This window comes from Tursiops truncatus, chromosome X (genome assembly GCF_011762595.2).
Source record: "Tursiops truncatus isolate mTurTru1 chromosome X, mTurTru1.mat.Y, whole genome shotgun sequence".
NCBI lineage: Eukaryota > Metazoa > Chordata > Mammalia > Artiodactyla > Delphinidae > Tursiops > Tursiops truncatus.
Window position 1 is genome coordinate 30,068,354 of NC_047055.1, and position 26,469 is coordinate 30,094,822.

The 26,469-nt window shown below is 39.3% G+C and overlaps 1 long non-coding RNA gene across 1 annotated transcript in view; it reads left to right on the plus strand.

Annotated features, from left to right (window-relative positions):
- Positions 1–800: 800 nt before the first annotated feature.
- The window catches only part of LOC141277583 (uncharacterized), a 189,210-nt gene continuing 163,541 nt past the window's right edge, over positions 801–26,469 (plus strand). The window contains exon 1 of the long non-coding RNA XR_012329197.1: positions 801–987. This is a non-coding gene — a long non-coding RNA (uncharacterized lncRNA). The remainder of the gene's footprint in view (positions 988–26,469) is intronic.

Genomic DNA, 26,469 nt, shown 5'->3' on the forward strand with positions numbered 1-26,469 from the left:
TGGCATTAAAGAAATGACTATTACTGGTACTTAATATATCTTCTCCAGTTTCTTAATGACTGTGAGGCACATAGCGGAAGAGGTGCCCTGTGTGCGTATAGCGCACATGTACCGATAGCCCACACCTGTTCTCTTGGTGTGGGTTTGACTGGCAGCAGCTTCTTTCTTCCTTCAGACATTCTAGCTGCCCTCCCTCCTCTTTCCCCAGCTGTTGTGACCCTATTAAAAGAGGACAGTACCTTTACCCCAAGGCTCTCCCCCTGTTGCTTAGACCCCCATGGATCTCCTGGTTACCCTCAAGCGCTAACTTTCAAATTAGCTAATTCTTGGGCAGCAGGAAGAGCCCACCCATTAGGACGCTAAAGAATTACTTTAGGAACTGAAACAAGGGAAACTGGTGACTGTGTGTGCTAATCTGAACTTCTCTCTCCCCCGTCATGTTTCTAGGGGAAATGCACGGGAGGGGGTGATGGTGTGAGAGCCCTCGCTTCTTCACCGCCCTCAGTAAACTACCTGAATTCCGGCACATCACCCTTCCATGTCATGGAGGATCATGACATGGCAATCAGAGGGCAAATGCATCGTCATTTAGGTTCATGATAGTGTGCTGTCTCGGATTCCTTGAGTTCAGAATGCTTGAAGTGGATATGCCACAGAAAATGATTTGTGCAGTTTACATCTACAATTTCCTTTCCCCATAGATAGAAGATTTGGGACTGAAGCACCATTAGTCCAGAATAAGAAAGTTAGAGCAGCTAAAATATCTTTGAGCCCATTTCTTCCCACAAGCCTGGATTGCACTGGGCAGTGAGAGCTTGGGCGTGGGCGAGAGTAAGAAAGAGACAGAGATGAGAATAAACAGGATGGAACAAGTCAGCTGATCAGGAGGAGAAGAGGAGGACTAACCATTTTTCTCCCTCTGTTTCCATGAGTGGCCAGCAGCACCAGGTCCTTTATTTAATCCTTTACTGTCCTGGCAACGACAAAGTATGTTCTGTTTAAGTATCTCTTGGGAGTTTGGGGGGTGGGGTGGGTAGTGAGTACCTGAATAGATTTAGTGATTTTTGGTACGTGACGCATCCTGCCAATTGTCTTGCATAAACAAGGTCAAAGATCCACAAAGGCTTGGTTCTCCTTTCCATGACCCTCAGGTTTCCTGCGTGCTACAGTCTCCAGGGGAGCTACTTCCATAAACAGATGCTGGACACCAGCATGAGGGTGCAATGCGGGGGAAACTTTCAGCATATAGATTGATTTAAGGACGCTCATTTAGATTTAATAGAATAATTATTGAGATAATTATTGAGATAAATGGCATGTCATGTTAGTAGTCGAATATTGCATAAACAAGATATAGTGGCTATAATTATAGTTCTCCGGATACCTTAATAGGTATATTAAGAGAAGTCAGTGAGCCACAAAGAATTTTACTAAAAGTCAATATTTCAAGAAATCTATAAGCTGTCCCAGACTATAACCACCACTTTGTCTCTAGAAAATATATAGTTAATAGAAATATGGTCTTCATGGTGCCACCTTTCTCTCAGTTGGTCTAAAGAGGTCTGCCAGCTAATGACACGTTCTGGACAATTACTTTGTAAGTTGGCCAACGCTGGGGTCTATGGGAAACTTGATATTTTATGGTACTGAAAGTTAACTGAATTATAGTAAACATTGACTAGACGTCTAAACATATGTTATAGTCTCTAGATATTAAATGGTATAGAGCTGCTCTCACCTTGTTTCGGTTGCTGGGGTATTAGATAATACACTGCAATAATAACTTATGAGACTTTCTGTCATATGGTATATGGGAGCCTTTATAACCTCTAAGTGCGTCTGAGATGAGCGGCTATATTACAGGGTAAAACATCTGGACCTGGAGTCAAAACCAAGCTCTGCCCGTTGCTAGCTGTGTGACCTTGAGCAAGGTACTTCATCTCTCTGGTTTTCAATTTTCTCGCCTGCAAAATGGGCATAACTATGACGCCTCCCTCTAACAGCTGATGCTGGGGATGGAAACAAATCAAATAAGGAGCTTGAAAGCACCCGAGGCATAGTAGAAACACAGTCAATGTTTGCTTTCTTTCTATAAATGCAAAGCAATTTGCAAACAAGTGATTGAATGCATTAACTTGATTGATGACTTAGAACCAGATACTGACCTTAATTAAATTTACCTGTTTGAATCCATCATTATCTTTTCCATGTGGTCAGAATGTAGTTAAGAGCGTAAGCTTTTTTTTTTTTTTTTTTTTTTTTTTTTTTTTTTTTTTTTTTGCGGTACGCGGGCCTCTCACTGTTGTGGCCTCTCCCCTTGCGGAGCACAGGCTCCGGACACACAGGCTCAGCTGCCATGGCTCACGGGCCTAGCCGCTCCGCGGCATGTGGGATCTTCCCGGACCGGGGCACGAACCCATGTCCCCTTCATTGGCAGGCGGCGGACTCCCAACCACTGCGCTACCAGGGAAGCCCCAAGAGCGTAAGCTTTTGATGTCCTGCTTCCAAGTGTAATTAACTGTGGCTTGTAGGTCAGGTTATAAAACCTCTCAGTTTCCTCATCTGTAATTTATAAGAATCCTAGTGCCTGCCCCACAGAACTGTCATGAAGATTAAATCATGAGAGCAACATACTTAGCACGACACCTGTTCAAATCAAGCACTCAGTCAATGTTAGCTATTGATCTTTGCTTTGAAACAAGAGGTGCACGGCGGGTTTATGAGGATGGCGTGCAACTGGGAATGACAATCTTTGGGGAGCTAATGGTGTGGGCTGTGGAGCCTCTGTTGTGTATGTCTTCCTCCTTGTTCATTCTCCAGGTCTCAAATAGTATTTTATACCTAGAAGCAGCAATCATCATCATACAGTTATAATGTCCATTCATTTCTTCAACAACAAATGGTCATTGGGTGCCTATAAGTCCTACAGAATTCACTGGGTACTAGATACACAGTTACGAACAAAACAGTCATGGTTCTTACTCTCACTGAGCTTGTAATTTAGGTCATTTGTAGGGTACTATGCTTGGTACTAGGGAAACATACACTGTGGCCTTAGGATGTTTACAATCTAGTTGAACCACCTTAAATTCTTTCTGGAGCAAGACAAAATTTAACTAGAAAAATAATAATACAGTCTAGCTGGGTTGAGCAGGCATAGGCACATAAAAATAAACGATACAGTATGGTGTGGCTGAGCACCATGTGAGTGACACATTATGCTAGAAGAGTTCAAAGGAAAAGATGATCAGTGAGGGTGATTTATGATCTAATTGATTCCAGAATGATCGGGGGCAGGGCCAGTGCCTGGAACATGGGCCAGATTTTATCATGCTAGCAGTACTTGGATGTTAGGGAACAAGGAGATTATGAGTAATTGCAAAGGCAAGGACGCAGAAATGTGTGGGGTGTGTTTAGGGAGCATAGACTACTTTAACCGAAGGAGAGATTTTTTTATATGATGGTACGCGTAGCTGGTGTTGTATAGTTGAGGCAGTAGACAGGAACGTTATTTTGTAGGAACTTGAATATCAGGTGGGGAGTTTGAAGTACCACCAAAATTATCCAAAGAGGGAGACGTGTACAAAGCGATGTTTTTAGAAGCTGGAGATGTCAGTATGTATGCTGTGTTGCTTGGGTACGTGTTCGAGAAGAGTTATCAGTAATGAACAATTGCAAGTAGTTCAGTTCCACCTCCCCAACTTTATTCTAAGGAATCAGACAATGGTGTCAAGATGTGTGCACAGAGATGTTTATCCCAGCATCTCAAACATTCTTTAAATAAATGAAACATCACAAATGTGGTTGAAATCTCTGGTTTTAACCCCTCCTCTCCCATATCCCATTTGCCCCTTTCCTTACTCTGTGTCGCCATGAATTCGGTGTCAATCATCTCCACGCACGTTTTTATATTTTTATGACCACAACGCATCCACGAACAATACGAACTGCTATTTGCCAGTTTTTAAACTTGAGAGGAATGGTATCATACTATACATATCCTTCTGCAACAACACTGTTTTTGAAATTCATCCAGGCAATATATGCAGCTGTTGTTGAGTAGTTGACAACTTCAGCATGCGCCAGGGTCACCTGGGGGCCTGTTAAACCACACCTTGTTGTCCTTCCCCTCCCAGAGTTTCTGCTGCAGTGAGTTTGGGTTGGGACCAGGAATCTACATTGCTGACACATTTCAGGGACCATATTTTGAGAATCACTGCTCTAGTCCCTAAAGAATAATAAATATTCCATTGTCTGAATGTGCCACAATGTATTTCCATATTCTCTTGTTGAGGGACATGGTTTCCAGTTTTTCACAATTCTCATCAATGTTGTAGTGAGCACAGTTAGTTTGTTTATGTCTCCTTGCACCCTTGTGTGAGTTTCTATCGTCTATGTACATAGGAGATATTCCTGGATGGTAGGGAATACTCATCTTCAACTTTATGAAATTTTACCAAATCATTCTTCAAAGTGGTTGCACTAAGTCTTACTCCTTTCCGCCCCATACACATGCCCGTGTGTCAGATTTCCGGTTGTGACACATCCTTGCAAAAACTAAGGTCAGATTTTTAAACTTTGGCAATCTGATGCATATTCTGTTATTGTTTGCATTTCTGTTTCCTTAATCGTTGGGAAGCTGAATATCTTTTCAGGTGTTTTATTGGCCATTTGAGTTTATATACAATTTGCATTGTTTTCGATCCACGTTGTCAATAGAAATATAATGTGGGCCCCATAGTGTAATTTAAAATTATCTGGAAGCCACATTAAAGAAAGTAAAAAGAAGCAGGTGAAATTAATTTTAGTAATCCAGTACATCCAAAATACTATCATTTAAAAACATTTAATCTATATAAACATTGTAAATTCGATATTTAAAATTATTTTTTGCATAATGTCTTAGAAATCTGGTGAGTATTCCACACTTATCATACACCTTAACTCTGATCAGCGACATTTCAAATGCTCAGTAGTTACACGTGGTTAGTGGCTGCCACATTGGAAAGTACAGATTTAGTGCCCAGTGCTTCTTGGATATACAAGTTGCAAAATAATTTCACCACTCTGTAACTTGTCTTTTCACTTTGTATATGTTGATTTATATTGTACCAATTTTTAGTTTTAATGTAGTTACATTGACAGTCATTTCCTTTATGATTTGTGCTTTTGTGTCTTGTTTAAGAAAGCCTTACCCCACGATCATATAAATGTTCTGCAGAATATTCCTTGCCAAGTTTTTCGTTTTTCTTTTAACCCTGAAGATTTTAATCCAATGGGAATTAATTTTTATCAATGTTGTCAGGTGGGAATCTTATGGAAAAAAGTTGTTTTCCACATAGTGAACCAGTTGTCCCAGAACCATTTACTGAATACTCCACTACATTCCATTTATTTGTCATGGTACCTCTCTTATACATCAAGTTTCCATAGAGTAGATTTGTTTCTATGCTTCATATTTTGGGCTATTGGTCCTTTGGTGTACCACTGCGCCAATATCACAGTGTTTTAATTACGGAAGCTTTTAAAAATACGTATGGTATTTGTTAGGGTGAGTCTCCCCACTTGTTTTCCTTTAAAATTTTCTTGGCCGTAATATGAATTTTAGAATCGGCTCATAAAGGTTCATGAAAACTCATTTTTGGATTTTGATCAGACTTGTATTGAATTTAAGGTTCTATGAAAGTATTATTCACTGTCAGTGAAATTTTATAATTTCCTCCAGAAAGGTATGATGTATATCTTATGTCTAGATACCTTATAGGTTTTTATTACTATTGCAAATAATATCTTTCAAAAATTTATTTTCTAATTTTTGCTTGCTAATGTTTAAGGATGCGATTAATATTTTTGTTTTTCGTATCTTTGTAACTCTTATCTTTCAATCTTGGTGAATCCTATTTAAAAATTTACGTAGTGTAAAATTCACTTTTTTTTTTTTGCCGTGTGGCATGTGGGATCTTTGTTTCCTGACCAGCGATTGAACCCATGCCCCTGACAGTGGAAGTGCGGAGTCCTTAACAACTGGACCACCAGGGAATTCCCAAAATTCACTTTTCTTTGGTATAGAGTTCTGTGAAGTGAGACAAATGCATACATTTGTGGAACCACCACTACATCCAGGATATAGAACAGTTTTGTCACTCCCCAAATTCCCTCATATTGCCACTTTCTTCAACCCTTTTCTTCATGTCCATCCTCTGGAAATCACTTATCTGTTTTGTCTCTCTAGTTTTGCCATTCACAAAATATCATATAACTGGAATCACATTGTATTTATCCTTTGGAATCTGAGTTCTTTAACTTAGTAATATAATTTATCCATGTTGTTGCATATGTTGGTAGTTCATTACTTTTTATTGCTGAGTAGGATTCCATTGTGCAGATGTACTATAATTTATTCATTCACCAGATGAAAGACATTTGAGTTGTTTCCAGGTTTTGGTGATTATGAATAAAGCTGCCATAAATATTCACATACAATATTTTGTGGGAATTTGTTTTCATTTCTCTTGGATAAATATCTAGGACTCAAAATAAATATGTTTAACTTTGTAAGAAACTGTTAAACTATTTACTAAAGTGACTATACCATTTTGCAGTCCTATCAGTGATATGTAATAATTCCAGTTGCTCCACATCCTTGTCAGCACTTGGTATTGTCCTAGTTTTTATTTTTCTTTGTTTTGTTCTTTGGCCATTCTAATAGGTGTGTAGAAATATATCATTGTGCTTTAAATTAGCGTTTCCTTAATGACCAGTGGCGATAAACATCTTTTTTGTATAGTTATTTGCCATTTGTATATCTTCTTTGGTAAAGTGTCTGTTAAAATATTGTGCCCAGGGCTTCCTTGGTGGCGAAGTGGTTGAGAGTCCGCCTGCCGATGCAGGAGACACGGGTTCGTGCCTCGGTCCGGGAAGATCCCACATGCCGCGGAGCGGCTGGGCCTGTGAGCCATGGCCGCTGAGCCTGCGCGTCCGGATCCTGTGCTCCGCAACGGGAGAGGCCACAACAGTGAGAGGCCCGCGTGCTGCAAAAAAAAAAAAAAAAAAAAAAAAAATATTGTGCCCATTAAAAAAGATTAGGTTGTTTTCTTATTGTTGAGCTTTGAGAGTTCTTTAGGTGTTCCGGATACAAGTCCTTTGTCAGATGTGTGGTTTGCAAATATTCCCTCCTAGTCTGCAGCTTTTCTTGTTATCTTTGATCATTGTCTTACACAGAGGAAAAATTGCAAATTTTGATGGAGTTCAGTTTATCAATTTTTTCTTTTATGGATTTTCCTCTTGGTATCATGACTAAGGGTTCTTTGCTCAACCCCAGATCATGAAACTTTTCTCCCATGTTTTCTTCTATAAGTTTTATGGCTTTGTTTTACATTTAGGTGCATGACTCATTTTGAGTTAATTTTGGAATAGAGTGCAAGGTATGGCTTTACATTGCCTTTTTGGCATATGGATGTCCAAATTTTCCAATGTCATTTGTTGGCATGACTATTATCTATCTCTGCCTTTGCACCTTTGTCAACGATCAATTGACTATGTATGGGAGTATTTTGTATTTTTTTTATTAAAGAGATGTAACTTATATACCCTAAAACACATATTTTAAGTGAACACTTCAGTGGTTTTTATATTTATAGGGTTGAGCAACCATCACCACAATATAATTTTGGAATATTTCCATTACCCCCCAAAAGAAGCCTTTTGCCCATTGGCAGTAGATCAACTACATTGGTGCCCCCCTTGTCCCAGTCCTAGGCAATTACTGATCTACCTTCTGTCTCTCTGAATTTGCCTACAGTAAGTCCCTTACACGTGAACCTTCAAGTTGCGAACTTTCAAAGATGTGAACATGTGTTCACATGTCCATTCACGTAAGTTAGTTCACATGTCTGACATACATTGTCACGTGTGTGCACATCCTCTACAAGTGGTTGTGCTTTTGTGTACTTTACAATACTGTATAGAGTACAGTAGTACAGTGTCTTTATTTCAAGCCCAGATGTCCAGAAGCAAGTGTAAAAGCAGTGGTGATGTAGCTGGTACTGCTAAGAAGCGCTAGCTATTGTACTACTGTACTGTACTGTAAGATTAAAAATGTTTTTTGTGTTTTTTTTAATGTATTATTTGTGTGAAAAGTATTATAAACCTATTACAGTACAGTACTATATAGCCAATAGCACTAGTTGGGTACCCAGGCTAACTTTGTTGGACTTATGAACGCGCTGACGGAACGGAACTCATTTGTATGTAGGGGACTTACTGTATTCGGGATATTTCTCATAATTGTAATCATATAATACGTAGTCTTTTGTTACTGTTTTTTTTCCCACGTAGCAGAATGTTGTCAAGGTTCACCCATGTAGTAGTATGTATCATAGCTTCATTCTTTTTACCAGGAATAGTATTCTGTTATATGTACATGTCACACTTTGTTTATCCATTCATCCGCTGATGGACAGTTGGATTGTTTCCATGGTTTGGCTCTTCTAAATAATGCTGTTATGAATGTACATGTACAGGTATATGTACGATGTATTTTCATTTCTCTTGGATATATACCTAAGATAGGAATGACTGGGTCATGTGGTAACTCTGTGTTTAACTTTTTAAGGAATTTCCAAACTGTTTTCCAAAGTGGCTGTACCATTTTACATTCCCACCAGCAGTGTAAGAGGATTCCAGTCTCTCCACATCCTCACCAGTTCTTCTTATTGTCTGGCTTTTCATCGATGACATTTTGGTGCTTATGAAGTGATATCTCATTGAAGTTTTGATTTGCATTTCCCTAATGACTAATCATGGTGAACATCTTTCCAAGGGCTTCTTGGTCTTTCATGTATCTATTCAAACCCTTTATCCGTTTTTAACTGGGTTATTTGTCTTATTTAATTGTAAGAATTCTTTATATATTCTGGAGGCAAGTCCTTTACTCGAGATATGGCTTGCAAATATTCCCAGTCTGTTGAGACATCACTTCTTCAAAGGTATCCTCTGAAAAACAAAATTTTTAAAATTTTGATGAAGGACTTCCCTGGTGTTCCAGTGGTTAAGACTCCACGCTTCCAATGCAGGGGGGCACAGGTTCGATCCCTGGTCAGGGAACTAAGATTCCGCATGCTGTGCAGTGTGGCTAAAAAAAATAATAATAATAAAATATTGATGAAATTCAGTTTGTCTGTTTTCTTCTTTTATCATTTGTGCAATATCTGTCACATCTAAAAAAAATGTTGCCCAACCCAAGGTCATGAAGGTTTACTCCTGTTTTCTTCTAAGACTTTTATACTTGAACTCTTATATTTAGTTTTGTGGTCCATTTTGAATTAATTTTTCAGTATGATAGGAGGTAGAGGTCCAAGTGTATCATTTTGCATGCACATATTCAGTTGTCCCAGCATAGAACTCTCTTTGCACTCTCAATTTTTTCCCATTAATTTATGTGTCTTCCTGTAATACCATACTGTCTTGATTTCTGTAGATTTATAGTGTCTTATATGTGAGGCTTCCAACATTGTTCTTCTTTTTAAAGATTATTTACTATTCTAGTTACTTTGCCTTTCCATATCAGTTTTTCAGAATGCTTATATTAGTCTGTCTGTAGCTTCTCTTGATGGAGAAAGTATGCAAATATAAATAGTTTTGCTGCTTTTCCAACTTTTAAATTTTTTAATTTTCTTGTCTTATTGCATTACTGGGATCCTCCTGCAAAATTCTGAACAGAAGCTTAGAGGACATCCATGTCTTATTTCTAACTTTAAAATGAATGCTTCTTATGTTGTTATACTAAATGTGGTGTTTACTGTTGGTTTGTGGTAGACATCCTTTATCAGGCTAAGGAAGTTGCCATCTATTTCTACTTTAATATGAATTTTAATTTTTTTTCACAAACTATTTCAGTCATTCTGTGCTTGTATGCAGATTTTTTATCTTGTGTTCCCTTTAAATGAAAGCATAGACTTTTAATGGTGCCAGGTTTATCCTGAGGTCTTATTTCCAACTCCTTGTTTTGTATGAGCCATGACCTTCTCTTCTCTACACACATGACCATTAAAATTCAAGATTCTAGTTAAAGGAGACTCACAGATATCCCAAGGCTCTTCTAATATTAGGTCATATGCTCAGTGCCCTTGTTTTCAGGTTCCTCTTCATTCTTGGTGTCTGGTGGTTTCTTTTACTTTTATGAGAGTTCAGCTAAGCATGTAAAAGTCTGACTTTTAAATAAAATTCTGCATTTCTAGATATTTTACAGCAGGAAGGTTTTGGGGGTCCACTATATTATTGGGAACTGAAGATTTTCACATTGTTTATAAATGGGAAAAAAATGGAAACAACCCAGCGATTTATCTAATGCATAGCCTAGTTGCTTCAAATGTTTGGCACTCAATAAATATTTGTTGAATGCTTCATGATTTATAGCTCATGATGGAAGAAGAGGAGAATGAAGTAAAAAATAATGAACCAAAGTTTTGAGCCTGGGAGAATGATGATGATAGACAAGCGGGGGAGGCTAGAAAGGGGGCTAGTTTGTGGGAAAAAATGTGAGTTTGATTTTGGCTATATTTTGTTGGAGGTGGCAGAAGGCCTTGCTTGTTGAGTGTTTTGGCTGCGTATGTGGGACTAAAGCTCTGGAGAAGGGTCAGGGCTGGATGAATAAGCTAGGCAATTGTTGGCAATAAGGTGATGATTGAAGCTATGTCACTGGGGTAGAGAGTATAAAGGAAGAACAGTAGAACCGGTTTAAGATTTAGGCTTGATTGGGGTAGAAAGAGAAAGCACAACCTATGAAAGTAAATATAAAAGGTGAAGTCCAAGCAATAGAATAATGAAGACATTGTAGTATCACAAAAAGGTGGAAGGGGAGAGATTTTAAGGAAGAAAGGGTTGTTTTAAGAGAAGATGGTTGGCCAACAGATTCAGGTACTGTGTAGAACTAAAGACCCCAGGATTTACCTGTGAGGAATGGTTTCATCCCAGTCCTATTTATAACCCCATGGCAATAAGCATGTTATAACATTTCTCTTTTTATCTATGATATAATTTTCATCTTGAGTCTAATCAAAGAATCAGAAAGAATGGTTTGTGTTATGATTTTTTTCCACATGTGTATGCTTTTGTGTTTACCTATTTATATGCACCCATAAACACATCTTTGAAAGTACATCTTGTTGTTATAAATCTCTAAATGTAGTTGTAAAGAAGCCACTTAGAGATTTCCTGCTATTGAAAAGCCACAGTATACGGTTTTAAATATTTTTAACTTTGTTCAGAGCAAAAAGGACATGGCCCCTTAAAAAAATTAAGTGGGTTTGGAAGAGGCTTGAAGTCTGTTACATAAATTTCTAAGGAAACCGACTGTGTGCTAATGCCAACTAAAAGTCACGGCAAGCATGCTGTGAACATGTGCAGGGTATGACCGTAATCTTCTTTTCTCCCCCGTCTCTCTTTTTTTTTTTTTACTGCTAACAAGGAACGAGAATTTTTAGAGGCTAGAAACTTGGAAAGGAAAATAGGACTTTTTTAGAAGGGTTGTAAATTGCCGACTCTAGGTCTGACCTGCTAGTGGGGGGGTATCAACAATTGAATGAAAGCCATTTGAAAGAGCTTTCTATGATCAGCTCTTCCAAAGCTGTAAGTGCAGGAACCATATACGGGAGCTATATATATATATATATATATACATATATCTATTTATCTGTCTATCTTCCTACAAATTTCTGACTCTCAAAAAATATTAAGGGTGAGTTATAGAGTTATTGTTTACTTAGATGTGAGATGAACACCTAGAATTAGACTAAACAACAGTGGCTATTGGTTCCTCAGGGCTACCTCATTTTAACTAGTGTTAAAGTCTTAGTATAGATTATGTATCACATTTTCTTGTGTTGTAGTTAGAAATTATTTTTATTTTCAATAGTTTTATTTGTAGAGTTATATTTGTAATAAAGCTTAAATGTCTCTGTGTGTGTAATGCAGGCAAACGTGCACTAGTTGTTAGGTATAATGGTGTGCCTAGATTAAAATCTTTGTTGCCTATTGTCTTCAGCTGGGAGTGATTTCATCAGCAGAACCTGTTACGTATTTGACCCTCTGAATTGTGGGGAGTTCATCAATACCCGTAGGGCTCATTCCTAGGATTTAGAAGGCTAAAGATGTGGTATAAATCGAGCACAGGATTAATCTGAGTTCGTGGTCTTGAATGAGGGAAGACAGAAGTCAGAGAGAACAAAAGTCAACGTCAAGGGAATAGTAGGGAGAGCAGAGGCAGACATATTGCTGCAGAGATCAGGAGTCTTTGAGAGACAGACCAAACCTGCCTGAGTCAGGTGGCCTTTTATACTTTTTAGGCCATAGCACAGAACAACTGGATTCCCAGGAGGTGACCAGGGCTAGAGGCTGGCATGCAGCTGTACTGTCCCAGTTTGCTGCCTAGGCCATTTTTGAAGCCGGAGCAGACCCTGACAGAATCCTTTTCTGCTGGGATCATGAGGCCGTAACCTAGCCAGCCTGTCCAACTGATGGCAGCACTCCTGGTTTGTACACCTCATATCTTGGAAGAAAGGGGAAGCCTCCTGCCTGTCAGCACTGCAAGCTCAAACCTAAAATGAGATGGCAAACATCACAGAAACACACAATATTTATTTTTTAGACATTGCATTTAAGAAGGAAATTTCCTGAACAATGGACGTAATGATAATCAAAGGTGGAAGAGTATGAACCAATTTGGTAGCCATTAAGTCTTTAATTTTCCGGTCCATGGGGATTGACAAGAATTAGAAACCAGATGGAAAGGAATGTATCCTTAAACATTCAAACAATTGATTTTTGTCTATGATAAAGCAAATGTATGTAATGAAACCCTTGTCTGAAATTCTGTATGTAAAAGGGGTGAGATAAGTGGGGAGATTTTCTATAGTTGCTTCTAAAAGCCTTAAACTAACTTAAGTTGGAAGATTTTTCTTCTTGGGCTGGAAATTTTTCAAACACTTTTTGGATACCTTGGTATAAACTTGGATGAAAACCCTCACAGACATCTCATAATTTATTCATGGAGCCTCATAGGATCACTTGGTTTTCTCAGCTATGAGATATCAGTTTGGCTACAAATATTGAAATCCAGGATGACTCAAGTCTTTGTTTTTCCTGTTAACTTACTTGAAATCACGAAGCAGAAGTCTAATATTTGACTATGATTATCCAGCAGTGTGTTTAGATTAGGATCTTTGTTGCCTATAGTCTTTAGCTAGGAATGATTCCATCAGCAGAACCTTTTACATATTTGTCCTCATACGCCCCACTACCCAAGAGAAATGTCAGTGGGTTAGATTTGGGGGAAACCCGAGTCTGTTGTGATCTAAGAAAGGAATGAAATGCTCCTGCACCTGTGGGCTGCACTGGTCTCAAAATAGCCGGTAGCCAAGGCCTGAGTTGTTTGTAGGAGCTGGTTGGACCAAAGCCATGACACCATTGCTGCCTAGCTTCAAGCTCAGCGATCTTCTGCAGGACCAACGCCCCTGACCTATCTGGAGTGCTCCCCTGCTTTCTTGCACCTGATTTGCTGTTCCTGCCGATGTTCAGGCTGCAGTCACTGACCTAGGACAGTTCTTTTCTCCAAGGGAGCATGTTTGAGTCGATGCGAGGCTCTTCATCAATGCTGTGCACACACCTGTGCTCAAAACCATACCCCTGACTTCTTTGAGGGGTGAAGCATTGAGAGAGTTGGAATGGTAGGGGTAGAATTTACTGTGATCAGAGATTGGATTGCATAGCCCAAACCAGCCTTATGCGTAGATAGACCAGGTGGATAATCACGTGGTATGACTTGGACATGGTCTTGCTCCACCTTACTCTCAAAATATCCTCCTCGTGAGACTGTCCTAGTGCCTGATATACCACTGTTAAAGATGGCTTCCTCTAGTTTAAGGCCTTCTCTACAAAATACAAATCCTGGGGCCCAGCACAGTGTTCAACCACTTAGTAGATCCCCAAATGTTTGTTGAATAAAAAGTGAATTGGAGGAATTATCTATTAACCTAATTCACAGTAGTACTAATGGGGACTATTAGGTTTCCAGATGACTCAACCATTTAAAACAGTGCTTCTCAAACATTAATGTAGATAATGATCACCTAGGGGTCTTCTTAAAAGACAGATTCTAGGGCTGGACAAGACCTGAAAATCTGCATTTCTAACAAGTTTAGGTGATGCCAAGGCTATATATACTTTGAGTAGCAAGGACTTAGAAGACCTCAGGGCAGGGTTGCCCACCTTACCTGATCAAAGAATCTCTTGGGATGCTGGTTAAACATTCAAAATCAGAATCTCCAGGAGGCAGACTTGGGAATCTTTATTTTTAACAAGTTCTTCAGGTGATTTGCATGGCTGGAAAAATAATCTTAGGAGGGAATGGGACATGGGCTTAGAAACATATGGGGGCATTGGTCCATGGATCTTTTGGAGTAAGAGACTTGGAGACGGCACTGGGACAGATTGGAAATCATATAGCTACAATTTTGCTCTAGAGTAATTCCTGTATGTGGCCTGGAGTTAGAAGGTAGAGGGAAAATGAGGAACTACTTAATTTTTTCCCCAGCAGGTAGCATTGGTATCACTGTTTACTAGCGCAAAGCTTGGTTTTCTGTTTTTTTTTTGTTCCTTGAGTAAGTTTGGTATCTTGAAAACAGCCAAGTTGATAGATAAAATTTGGGGTATTACTTTTAACTTCAAACAGTTTTCCTTACATTTGTCTTCTCTGCCAGTTTTTAAACCTTTAGCCCTTTCACCATCGTAGATTCTGTGAAACGTTGGGAAACCTTGTTTTCTTGAACTAATAAGACAGAGATGCGAGGGAATAGTCTATTAAGCAGGGCTGCTGGAGAGACTGTCATTTCTTTAATATCCACCCACTGAGCCATGGAACTGCGTGAGGCCCAGCAGTGGGATTGGAGGCAGCGACGTGCTTCAGTCTGCAGCCATTCTAGAGCATCACCAACGACCGAGGTGAAAGTTTCTCAAATAAGACATTCTGAATGAGATGTGCGGCAAGTGTGAGAGGCTGCCGAGGAGAGACAGGCAGCTTCAGTGCAGACACGAGCCAGGAAACACGGGCACAGGGGAAATATCACTGACTTGCCAGAGGCCGCGTTACAAGTTGGTGGAGTGGCTCCTATTTGTATTAAAGTTTTCTTATTTCCAATTCTGAACTGCAGCCTTGGGGCTATTGATGTCCCTGCTTTTTAAGCTACCCTGTGGAAAGATCTGCTTCTCATACTTACATACTTTTGAATTCTGTCTCTCCCCTTCTCCTCTTCCCATCTGTACAACTGGGATAGTGGTTGGGATTTGCAGCCAACCACAGGAATGAGTTTTCACATTATTCCAGGCAAGAAAGGGGCTTCTTTGTGAGTAGACATTAGACTTGTTTTTGTCAAGCTGCATTCCAGCGTGGAGACCTAGAGGGGCTCCAGACCGTATTCGTATCCCTTTATCCTCTCCTATATCTTCTTGTACTGTGAGAATGATCCAGTGACAACACCTATGACTGTTCAGGGTCACTTTAAAGGGTCAGGAATGGCAAGTTTAAACACAGAGTGTTGACTTCATTGCTTTCAGGAGCCATGATGAACTCTAGGGAGTTGCCACCGGGTGACCAATGATGCGTATTTGAGTGCATGTCTATTGTCGTTTGACTGCCTTCAGATGTGAAAGACTGAGGGGCCTAAGTACACGGCACACATTCTGTTGATTACTTATATACAAAACCATATCTAGATAACTCATTTTAATTTCTAACTCCTACTTATGAATAGCACGATACAGCAGTGGTCAGATGACATTGAGGGACTCAGGCACAATATTTCCTCTTTGCTGCCTGAAAGGAAGGTACCAGAGGTACTGAATCTGTGTTTGGGAGGTCCAGGGGTGCCAGAAGGGCCTGGTGTGTCTCAGGGTTTAGGGATGCCGGAACAAACGGGGATTCATGAGGCTGGGAGGTACCTTGACGTCTAGGCACTAAAACGTCCAGAAATTCTCAGCAAGACCAAGGTTGCTTTTTTTAACGTGGAGGTTGCAGCTAAATATGTGAGGTAGCTGAGGCTGTTTCCAATATTATTTATTTATTTTTAATTTTTAATTTTATATTGGACTGTAGTTGATTTACAATATTGTGTTAGTTTCAGGTGTACAGCAAAGTGATTTAGTTGTCCATATTCATATAGCTATTCTTTTTCAGATTCTTTTTCCATATAGGTTATTATAGAGTATTGAGTGTAGTTCCCTGCGCTGTACAGTCGGTCCTTGTTGGTTATCTATTTGTTATATAGTAGTGTGTGTATGTTATATAGTAGTGTTATATAGTAGTGTGTGTATGTTAATCCCAAGATTCTAATTTATCCCTCCCCTCCAGGGTATATTTTTGCTTGGATGGAACTATGGAGGAGGGGCTGTGAAATGAAGCTTTGGCAGAAGGGTGGGACCCAAAATCGATGGTGGGGCAGTAAATCTCAAGAGCCTTAGAGAACCATCCAATTGTTAATGGAGGAGAAAGAGGAGTAAAAATGTGGAACGGATGCCCACTCACTATTTCACATTGATCAGGAGAGGGAAATCTGGAACTACAAAGGGGAAAAAAGAGATCCTTAGAAGAAAGGCCTTATATCGAGATGACATTTACAATATTTAACAAGCGCCACGGCATGGTCATCAACCAATCACAGTGCATCCTGTCCAGTACTCCACATTGCTGCATACCTACTGTATCACAGTTTATGGGTCCAAGATGACATGATTTTCACCATCCTTGCTGTTGGGACCGTGGCCCTACTATGAAGGGGACTCCAAGCCCGGTCCTTCTTGCCCACTTAAGGCCCAGCCTCAGAGTGAAAAGCTTTTGTGCATCAGGGCACTACCCAGAAAGAGGAGGCCATTCTCCACGCAGGGATTAGAAAAGTCTGAAAATGTGTAGGAACGGAAGCCTGGGGAGTGGTGTGATGGCGCAAGCTGGGACCAGGAGTCCAGACTGACCCACAGAGTCAAGAGATAGGAAGATGGGAGCTAGTTTTTGTTTTAAACCTTTTATTTTATATCAGAGTATAGTAGATGAACAATGTTGAGTTAGTTTCCGGCGTACAGCAAAGTGATTCAGTTATACTTATACATGTATCTATTCTTTTTCAAATTCTTTTCCCATTTAGGTTGTTACAGAATATTGAGCAGAGTTCCCTGTGCTATACAGTAGGTCCTTGTTGGTTATCCGTTTTAAATATCGCAGCATGTACATGTCAATCCCAAACTCCCTAGCTATCCCTTCCCCCGACCCTTCCCCGCTGGTAACCATAATGGGAGCTAGTGTTTGAGGCAGACGGGTGAGCATTTGTCTGAGTAAGGTCTGAATGCAGGATGTCATCATTCTAGGTTATCAGGTGAGCAGATTGACAAGCATTGTCAGGCAAAACCAACCAACAGACATACTGTCTACCCAGGCTGATGTGTGCTGGGTAATTAACGGGGACTGGGGTGGCTAGTACCCCACGTGGGAAAGTTAGAGGGATGGCAATTGGAGTAGTCAGCATAAAAACTGAGGACTCGGTCATGAAGACTGGGTATCAGGAGGTCACATATTAAGTCATTGGGGGAATTGGAGTTCCAGGTGAGGACTTTTGCACAGAGAAACAAGACACAGACATGGTCACTGGGACATTGGGGTCTCACAGTAATAACGGAATCAAGAATATAACAAACTAGAGGCTAAGTTACTGGTTTAGGGTTCATAGGATGTAATAATTGGCAAAAATGATCATATCTCTACTCCCTCTCATGTTAGAGAAGAGGAAACATGCCTGGAGAATAGAACTTGCAATAGAACTTGGTACTAGGACGGGTTTCTAGACGCCTCATCTACTTGGTGTTCTTTTCCTCACACTGCCCTTCTGCCTTGAGCTAGGGCAGGTCTTGCAGTGTGGTTTGCAGCTGACTGTAGAAGGTGAAGTTAACCTAGCTGATGACTCAAAGGGTTGCTGGCAGGCTTAGAGCCCAACCATGGTCTCTTAGTTCAATCTTAAAATAAAAATAAAATTAAATTAAAAATTATTATCTTACTATTTATTTTATTTTTTTAATTGAAGTATAGTTGATTTATAATATTGTGTTTTAGGTGTACAGCAACGTAATTCAGTTTTGCATATATATATATACATATATATATATATATATACACATACATATATGTATTCTTTTTCAGATTCTTTTCCCTTATAGGTTATTACAAATATTGAGTATAGTTCCCTGTGCTATACAGTAGGTCCTTGTTGGTTATTTATTTTATATGTATCAGTGTGTATATGTTAATCCCAAAGTCCTAATTTATTCCACCCCTCACGCCCCTTTCCCCTTTGGTAACTGTAAGTCTGTTTTCCATGTCTGTGGGTCTTAGTGCAATCTTAGCTCCAGGATCTGGCCTCCCCTACAGCATCCTGTTGTTCCGGATACTAGTAGTACAAGCATAGTCTCTATATCAGCTTTATGACATTGACATATGTTGCTCTGAACTTAAATAAAAGGCGAGCTGGGAGTAGATTCTTGTCTGCTAAAAATAACTTCACTTAGAATGCTCTGTTGTAGGAAAGCACAAAGCCACTAGTGAAAGCAACTAATAGATATCACAGGTTTCCATGACACTGGAGAAAAGGATGGTTTCACAGGGGAGGAAAATTAAGGTTAAAAAAGTCTTCTCACGTTCATGATGCTACCCTTCTTGTCACTTTAGATAAGCCCTCAGCTGATTGGGACCAAGAGTAGGTGGTAAAAAAAAAAAAAAATTAGAAATGGAAAGATGCAAGGCAAGAGAATGGGTGAATCTGTTCAAAGAAAGGGGCTGCTTCCTTAGCCTTGCATGTTATAACTTGCCTACTTATCCGTCACCAAAGAGCATGCCTATTGCTATCAGGGATGCAAAAAAGGGATGCTTTTCACACGATCCAATCCACTCAGCCAAAAATGCATAAAGGGACTTGGGTAGAAAAGTTTATAATATGTTTTGTGGTAATGGAAAAACTCATTTAAAGGCTCCTTCAGCTCAAGTGCATTTGGGAGCTCCTAGTTAGCGCTGCTGAAGTGGCCACTGCACAAGCTAAAGGAAGGTGAATGAGGCCTCCTTGGTTTTTTAGCCCAGAGGCGAGCACTCCTGCTCTTGGCCAGCTGTTGTCTGAGGCCTTGCTCATTTTGAACACACCATGAGCACAGGCCTTAATGACTACTTGGGGATACGATCTGGGCAAGTTTGAGCTTATGAAAAGCATTTCTAAGGTCACACGCCTTCTTATTGGCCAGGGTATTTAATATTGTGTTTCATTTCATTAAAAAAAAAATTTCCCTAAATAATTGACTATGCCCAGCATGTCATCTTAATTCAAAAATTTTCAAGGGACATGTCTCCTGTGGCTTAAAAAGAAGCTTAGACATAACATACTCAGATTTGATTTGATTTTGATTTTCCTTGCATTTAAAAACAGGAAGTAAGAGGGGATTCTCAGAACAGATTTAGAATTTCATATTTGGGTACCCAATGATGGTGTCTAGCTTATCAATAGACAGAAATAAATGAACAGCTGTTTTAATGATTGGGAGGTTGATTGCTTCATGTTGTTATATTTATACTCAGAGTTCTACATGTTCTACATTGAAACGTTTTTAACTTGGAGTTTAAGGCCCTGTTTGTTTTTTTTTTTTTTTTTTTTTAACCTAGATTCACTAATTACAGGGCGCATTTGAGAATGTCACATAATATTGTTTCTCAGTCCCCTCACTGGTAATTATAAAATAGGGATGATGGTACTAGCTAATGTTCAGTGCATCCTCATTTTACAGATGAGGCAGCTGAGACACGGAAAGCTAGGTTATAACTTGCTCAGGGTGACCCAGCTAGTAATAGCAGAGGTAGGATTCCAACTCAGGTAGACCAGTTCCAGAGCCTATGCTTTTAACTCCTAGTTTTATATATTGAAGGGGTTTCAAGGCTCAAATCAAATGTAATCATATGTGTGAAAGTGCTTTGCAAACTATAAAATGCCAGATAAATAGGAGGTATTATAAAAGCTTCTGAGCCTGACAGAAGGCTTTGGTTTCCTCTGAGGAAGAATATTCTTGGCAGTAGGAACGTTTTGGTCTGGTGATAGGAAGTTCCAATATAGTAGGCATGATGCCTTGGTTTGAAACACTTAAGAGTAGCAGAAAGCTCACTGGACTGAAAGGAAGCCGACCTGGGTTCTAGTGCCAGTTGAGCTACTAATAACCGATCAATCTTGGCTAAGTTATCGAACTTCCCTGAACCTCAGTTTCATTAAGTAAGAAGCAAGACAATTGGTGTAGACAGTGGTTCTCAATTTTTCAGGGGCATGAACCTCCTGTCCATCGGCTTATGGACTCTAATAACAGGCTCTGGCATCTCGCCACAAACTTTGTATCCAACTTGAGGGTTTCACAGACCCCCTGCAGCCCAACCATGGTTCAACAGACCTGAGGTTAAAAACTCCAGGTCTCCATGTTAGAAGGTTCTTTGTAGCTCTCAGACTCTAAGACTGGAACTGCACTTTGTAAATACATGCTTTCAAAAAGTTCTTTACAGGAAAATGGCCCCATAAATCATGGAAAGTGCACATGAAACCACTGTGCTGAGATGGTCAGAATCACATGATTGAGAATTTAGGAAGGGATTGCCATTGATAGCAGGGAGGTATAGCTGTAATAGCTCACCAAAGAATCCTGCATTTCCGTTTTATTTTGCTGAGGAACTTTTTTGAAAAGGGGAGGAGAGAGTCACAGTGGCAATATCCAGCTTGATAATATTAATCATACATTCAGTTTTGCAGCACACTTAGAAGAGTGCTGGACTTAACTGCTGTTAGTTCTGGTATCAGCAAAAGATAACAGCACTGTTCCCTGCTGGTCCACAGGGAGAAGCAGCATTTTTTTTTATAAGAAGCCGACTTTGGCATGGAAGCCATAAAGAATTTTATATCAGTAAAAGTAGACAGTGTCAACCCCAACTGGGTGCAAGATTGGTGGGTGGTCTGTTTGTGAAACATTTCTAATTACTGTGATGAGTCCTGCTGGGGTTGCTAAAATGAAGTGTCTGTCATATCCATTTCCTGGTGTTTTGAAACAGCTGCAAGAATTGTCAAAGAATTCCAAAGTCCGTGGAGCTGTGGAGCAAAGGAAGTATTTTTAGCAAGGATCCAATCCACCCTCTCATTTTCTAGATGAGAACTACTGAGGTTCGTTCTGTCTTAGATCTGGTCCTTTGGAAACCGACTGAACAGAGTTTTGTGTGCAGGAAATTTCTTGGGGAGCACTCTCAGGAAAAAGTCTCTAAGGAAGTGAATGAAGGAGGATTGGGCAAAAGGATTTGCTGAACTGTGACGTGGTTACGGCAAGTTGCTCACAAGCTGAGATGTTCCTTTAGAGTGATCTCCACTTGAGGCAAGGGGGGGATGGGGCTTTGAACACCTGCACTGCCTGATGATTAGATGGAAAGGAGCCATAACATCAGACGTAATATCCCTTTGGCTGAGGGCAGTTTCTGGAGACTGATTCACCTGTGAGCCATCAGCAGCCAACACTCCTGGCAACTGGGGAAATGAGTGCCTTGGTGCAGAAGGCGGTTCTGGATGACTTAGCACAGCATCTACTACAGCAACAGAGAGTTTCATTTGGACCACCATCATCTCTCAGCTAGATCACTGCAATGGCCTTCAAACTGGTTTCCTTTTCTACACTGCAGCCAGTGTTATCGTTCTAAAACTCAGTTCTTATCATGTTGCTATGGCTACCAACTATTTTTAAAATTAATTTTGTATCATATAAGTTTCAGATGTACAGCATTATAATTTGACATCTGTACACATTACAAAGTGATCACCGCCACAAGTCCAGTTACCATCCATCACCATACAGTTAACCCCCTTCACCATTCCACCCACCCCCCCAATCCCTTTCCCCTCTGGAAACCACTAATCTGTTTTCTGTATCTAAGTTCATTTTATTTTGTTTGTTCATTTTTTGTTTCTTTAGGCGCCACATGAGTGAAATCATACAGAATTTGTCTTTCTTCATCTAACTTATTTCACTTAGCATAATACCCTCAAGGTCCATCACTGTTGTCTCAAATGGCAGGATTTCATTCTTTCTTGTGGCTGAGCAGTATCCCATTGCATGTATATACCCCATCTTCTTTATCCATTCATCCATCAGTGGATACTAACGTTGCTTTCATAACTTGGCTTTTGGCAATAATGCTACAATGAACATAGGGGTGCACATATCTTTTCAATTTAGTGCTTTTGTGTTCTTTGGATAAATACTTAGAAGTGAAATAGCCGGGTAATATCGTAGTTCTATTCTTACTTTCCGGAGGAATCTCCATACTGTTTTTAAGAGTGGCTGTATCAATTTACAGTCCCAACAACAGTGTATGAGGGTTCCCTTTTCTCCACATACTCTCCAACATTTGTTATTTCTTATCTTTTTTTGATACTAGCCATTCTTTTTTTTTTGTCTTGAATTTAATTTATTTTTTATACAGCAGGTTCTTATTAGTCATCCATTTTATACATATTAGTGTATACATGTCAATCCCAATCTCCCAGTTCATCCCACCCCCACCCCCGCCACTTTCCCCCCTTGGTATCCATACGTTTGTTCTCTACACCTGTGTCTCTATTTCTGCCCTGCAAACCGGTTCAACTGTACCATTTTTCTAGGTTCCACATATATGCGTTAATATTCAATATTTGTTTTTCTCTTTCTGACTTCACACTGTATGACAGTCTCTAGATTCATCCACATCTCTACAAATGGCACAATTTCGTTCCTTTTTATGGCTGGGTAATATTCCATTGCATATATGTACAATATCTTCTTTATCCATTCGTCCGTTGATGGACATTTAGCTTGTTTCCGTGACCTGGGTATTGTAAATAGTGCTGCCATGAACATTGGGGTGCATGCGTCTTTTTGAATTATGGTTTTCTCTGGGTATATGCCCAGTAGTGGGATTGCTGGGTCGTATGGTAGTTCTATTTTAGTTTTTTAAGGACCCTCCATACTGTTCTCCATAGTGACTGTATCAATTTACATTCCCACCAACGGTGCAAGAGGGTTCCCTTTTCTCCACACCCTCTCCAGCAATTGTTGTTTGTAGATTTTCTGATGATGCCCATTCTAACTGGTGTGACGTGATACCTCACTGTAGTTTTGATTTGCATTTCTCTAATAATTAGTGATGTTGAGCAGCTTTTCATGTTCTTCTTGGCCATCTGTATGTCCATTTTGGAGAGATGTCTATTTAGGTCTTCTGCCCATTTTTGGATTGCGTGGTTTGTTTTTTTAATATTGAGCTGCATGAGCTGTTTATATATTTTGGAGATTAATCCTTTGTCCGTTGATTCATCTGCAAATATTCTCTCCCATTCTGAGGGTTGTCTTTTCGTCTTGTTTGTAGTTTCTTTTGCTTTGCAAAAGCTTTTAAGTTTCATTAGGTCCCATTTGTTTATTTTTGTTTTTATTTCCATTACTCTAGGAGGTGGATCAAAAAAGACCTTGCTGTGATTTACGTCAAAGAGTGTCCTTCCTATGTTTTCCTCTAAGAGTTTTATAGTGTCTGGTCTTACATTTAGATCTCTAATCCATTTTGAGTTTATTTTTGTGTATGGTGTTAGGAGTGTTCTAATTTCATTCTTTTACATGTAGCTGTCCAGTTTTCCCAGCACCACTTATTGAAGAGACTGTCTTTTCTCCATTGTATATCCTTGCCTCCTTTGTCACAGACTTGTTGACCACAGGTGTGTGGGATTATCTCTGGGCTTTCCATCCTGTTCCATTGATCTATATTTCTGTTTTTGTGCCAGTACCCTACTGTCTTGATGACTGTAGCTTTGTAGTATAGTCTGAAGTCAGGGAGTCTGATTCCTCCAGCTCCGTTTTCTTCCCTCAAGACAGCTTTGGCTATTCGGGGTCATTTGTGTCTCCATCCAAATTTTAAGGTTTTTTGTTCTAGTTCTGAAAAAAATGCCATAGGAAATTTGATAGGGATTGCACTAAATCTATAGATTGCATTGGGTAGTATAGTCATTTTCACAATATTGATTCTTCCAATCCAAGAATATGGAATATCTCTCCATCTGTTGGGATCATCTTTAATTTCTTTCAACAGGGTCTTATCGTTTTCTGCATACAGGTCTTTTGTCTCCCTAGGTATGTTTATTCCTAGGTATTTTATGCTTTTTGTTGCAATGGTAAATGGGAATGTTTCCTTAATTTCTCTTTCAGATTTTTCATCATTAGTGTATAGGAATGCAAGAGATTTCTGTGCATTAATTTTGTATCCTGCAACTTTACCAAATTCATTGATTAGGTTTAGCAGTTTTCTGGTGGCATCTTTAGGATTCTTTATGTATGGTATCATGTCATATGCAAACAGTGACAGTTTAACTTCTTCTTTTCGAATTTGAATTCCTTTTATTTCTTTTTCTTCTCTGATTGCTGTGGCTAGGACTTCCAAAGCTATGTTGAATAATAGTAGTGAGAGTGGACATCCCTGTCTTGTTACTGAACTTAGAGGAAATGCTTTCAGTTTTTCACCATTGAGAATGATGTTTGCTGTGGGTTTGTCGTACGTGGCCTTTATAATGTTGAGGTAGGTTCCCTCTAGGCCCACTTTCTGGAGAGTTTTTATCCTAAATGGATGTTGAATTTTGTCAGAAGCTCTTTATGCATCTATTGAGATGATCATATGGTTTTTATTCTTCGATTTGTTAATATGGTGTATCACATTGATTGATTTGCATATATTGAAGAATCCTTGCATCCCTGGTATCAATCCCATTTAATTATCGTGTATGATCCTTTTTATATGTTGTTGGATTCTGTTTGTTAGTACTTCATTGCGGATTTTTGCATCTATATTCATCAGTGATATTGGTCTGTAATTTCCTTTTTTTGAAGTATCTTTGTCTGGTTTTGGTATCAGGATGATGGTGGCCTCATAGAATGAGTTTGGGAGTTTGCCTTCCTCTGCAGTTTTTGGGAAGAGTTTGAGAAGGATGGGTGTTAGCTCTTCTCTAACTGTTTGACAGAATTCACCTGTGAAGCCATCTGGTCCTGGACTTCTGTTTGTTGGAAGATTTTTAATGACAGTTTCAATTTCAGTGCTTGTGATTGGTCTGTTCATATTTTCTGTTTCTTCCTGGTTCAGTCTTGGAAGGTTATACCTTTTTAAGAATTTGTCCATTTCTTCCAGGGTGTCCATTTTATTGGCATATAGTTGTTTGTAGCAATCTCTTATAATTCTTTGTATTTCTGCAGTGTGTTGTGATTTCTCCTCTTTCATTTCTAATTTTATTGATTTGAGTCCTCTCCCTTTTTTTCTTGATGAGTCTGGGTAATGGTTTATCAATTTTGTCTATCTTCTCAATGAACCAGCTTTTAGTTTCATTCATCTTTGCTATTTTTTGTTTTCTTTATTTCTATTTCATTTATTTCTCCTCTGATCTTTATAATTTCTTTCCTTCTGCTAACTATGGGTTTTGCTTGTTCTTTCTCTAGTTCCTTTAGGTGTAATGTTAGATTGTTTATTTGAGATTTTTCTTGTTTCTTTAGGTAGACTTTTATAGCTATAAACTTCCCTCTTAGAACTGCTTTTTCTGCATCCCATAGGTTTTGAATCGTCGTGTTTTCATTGTCATCTGTCGCTAGGTATTTTTTCATTTCCCCTTTGATTTCTTCAGTGATCTCTTAGTTATTTATTAACATATTGTTTAGCCTCCATGTGTATGTGCTTTTCACGTTCTTTTCCTTGTAGTTGATTTCTAATCTCATAGCACTGTGGTCAGAAAAGATGCTTGAAAGGACTTCAGTTTTCTTAAATTTACTGGGGCTTGATTTGTGACCCAAGATGTGATCTATCCTGGAGAATGTTCCATGTGCACTTGAGAAGAAAGTGTAATCTGCTGTGTTTGGATGGAATGTCCTATACATATCAGTTAAATCTATCTGATCTATTGTGTCATTTAAAGCTTGTGTTTCCTTACTAATTTTCTGTTTGGGTGATCTGTCCATTGGTGTAAGTGAGGTGTTAAAGTCCCCCACTACTATTGTGTTACTGTCGATTTCCTTTTTTTTTTTTTTTTGATTTCCTTTTTTATAGACGTTAGCAGTTGCCTTATGTATTAAGGTGCTCCTATGTTGGATGCATACATATTTATAATTGTTATACCTTCTTCTTGGATTGATCCCTTGATCATTATGTAGTGTCCTTCCTTGTCTCTTGTAACATTCTTTGTTTTAAAAGTCTATTTTATCTGATAGGAGTATTACTACTCCAGCTGTCTTTTGATTTCCATTTGCACGGAATATCTTTTTCCATCCCCTCACTTTCAGTCGGTATGTGTCCCTAGGGCTGAAGTGGGTCTCTTGTAGACC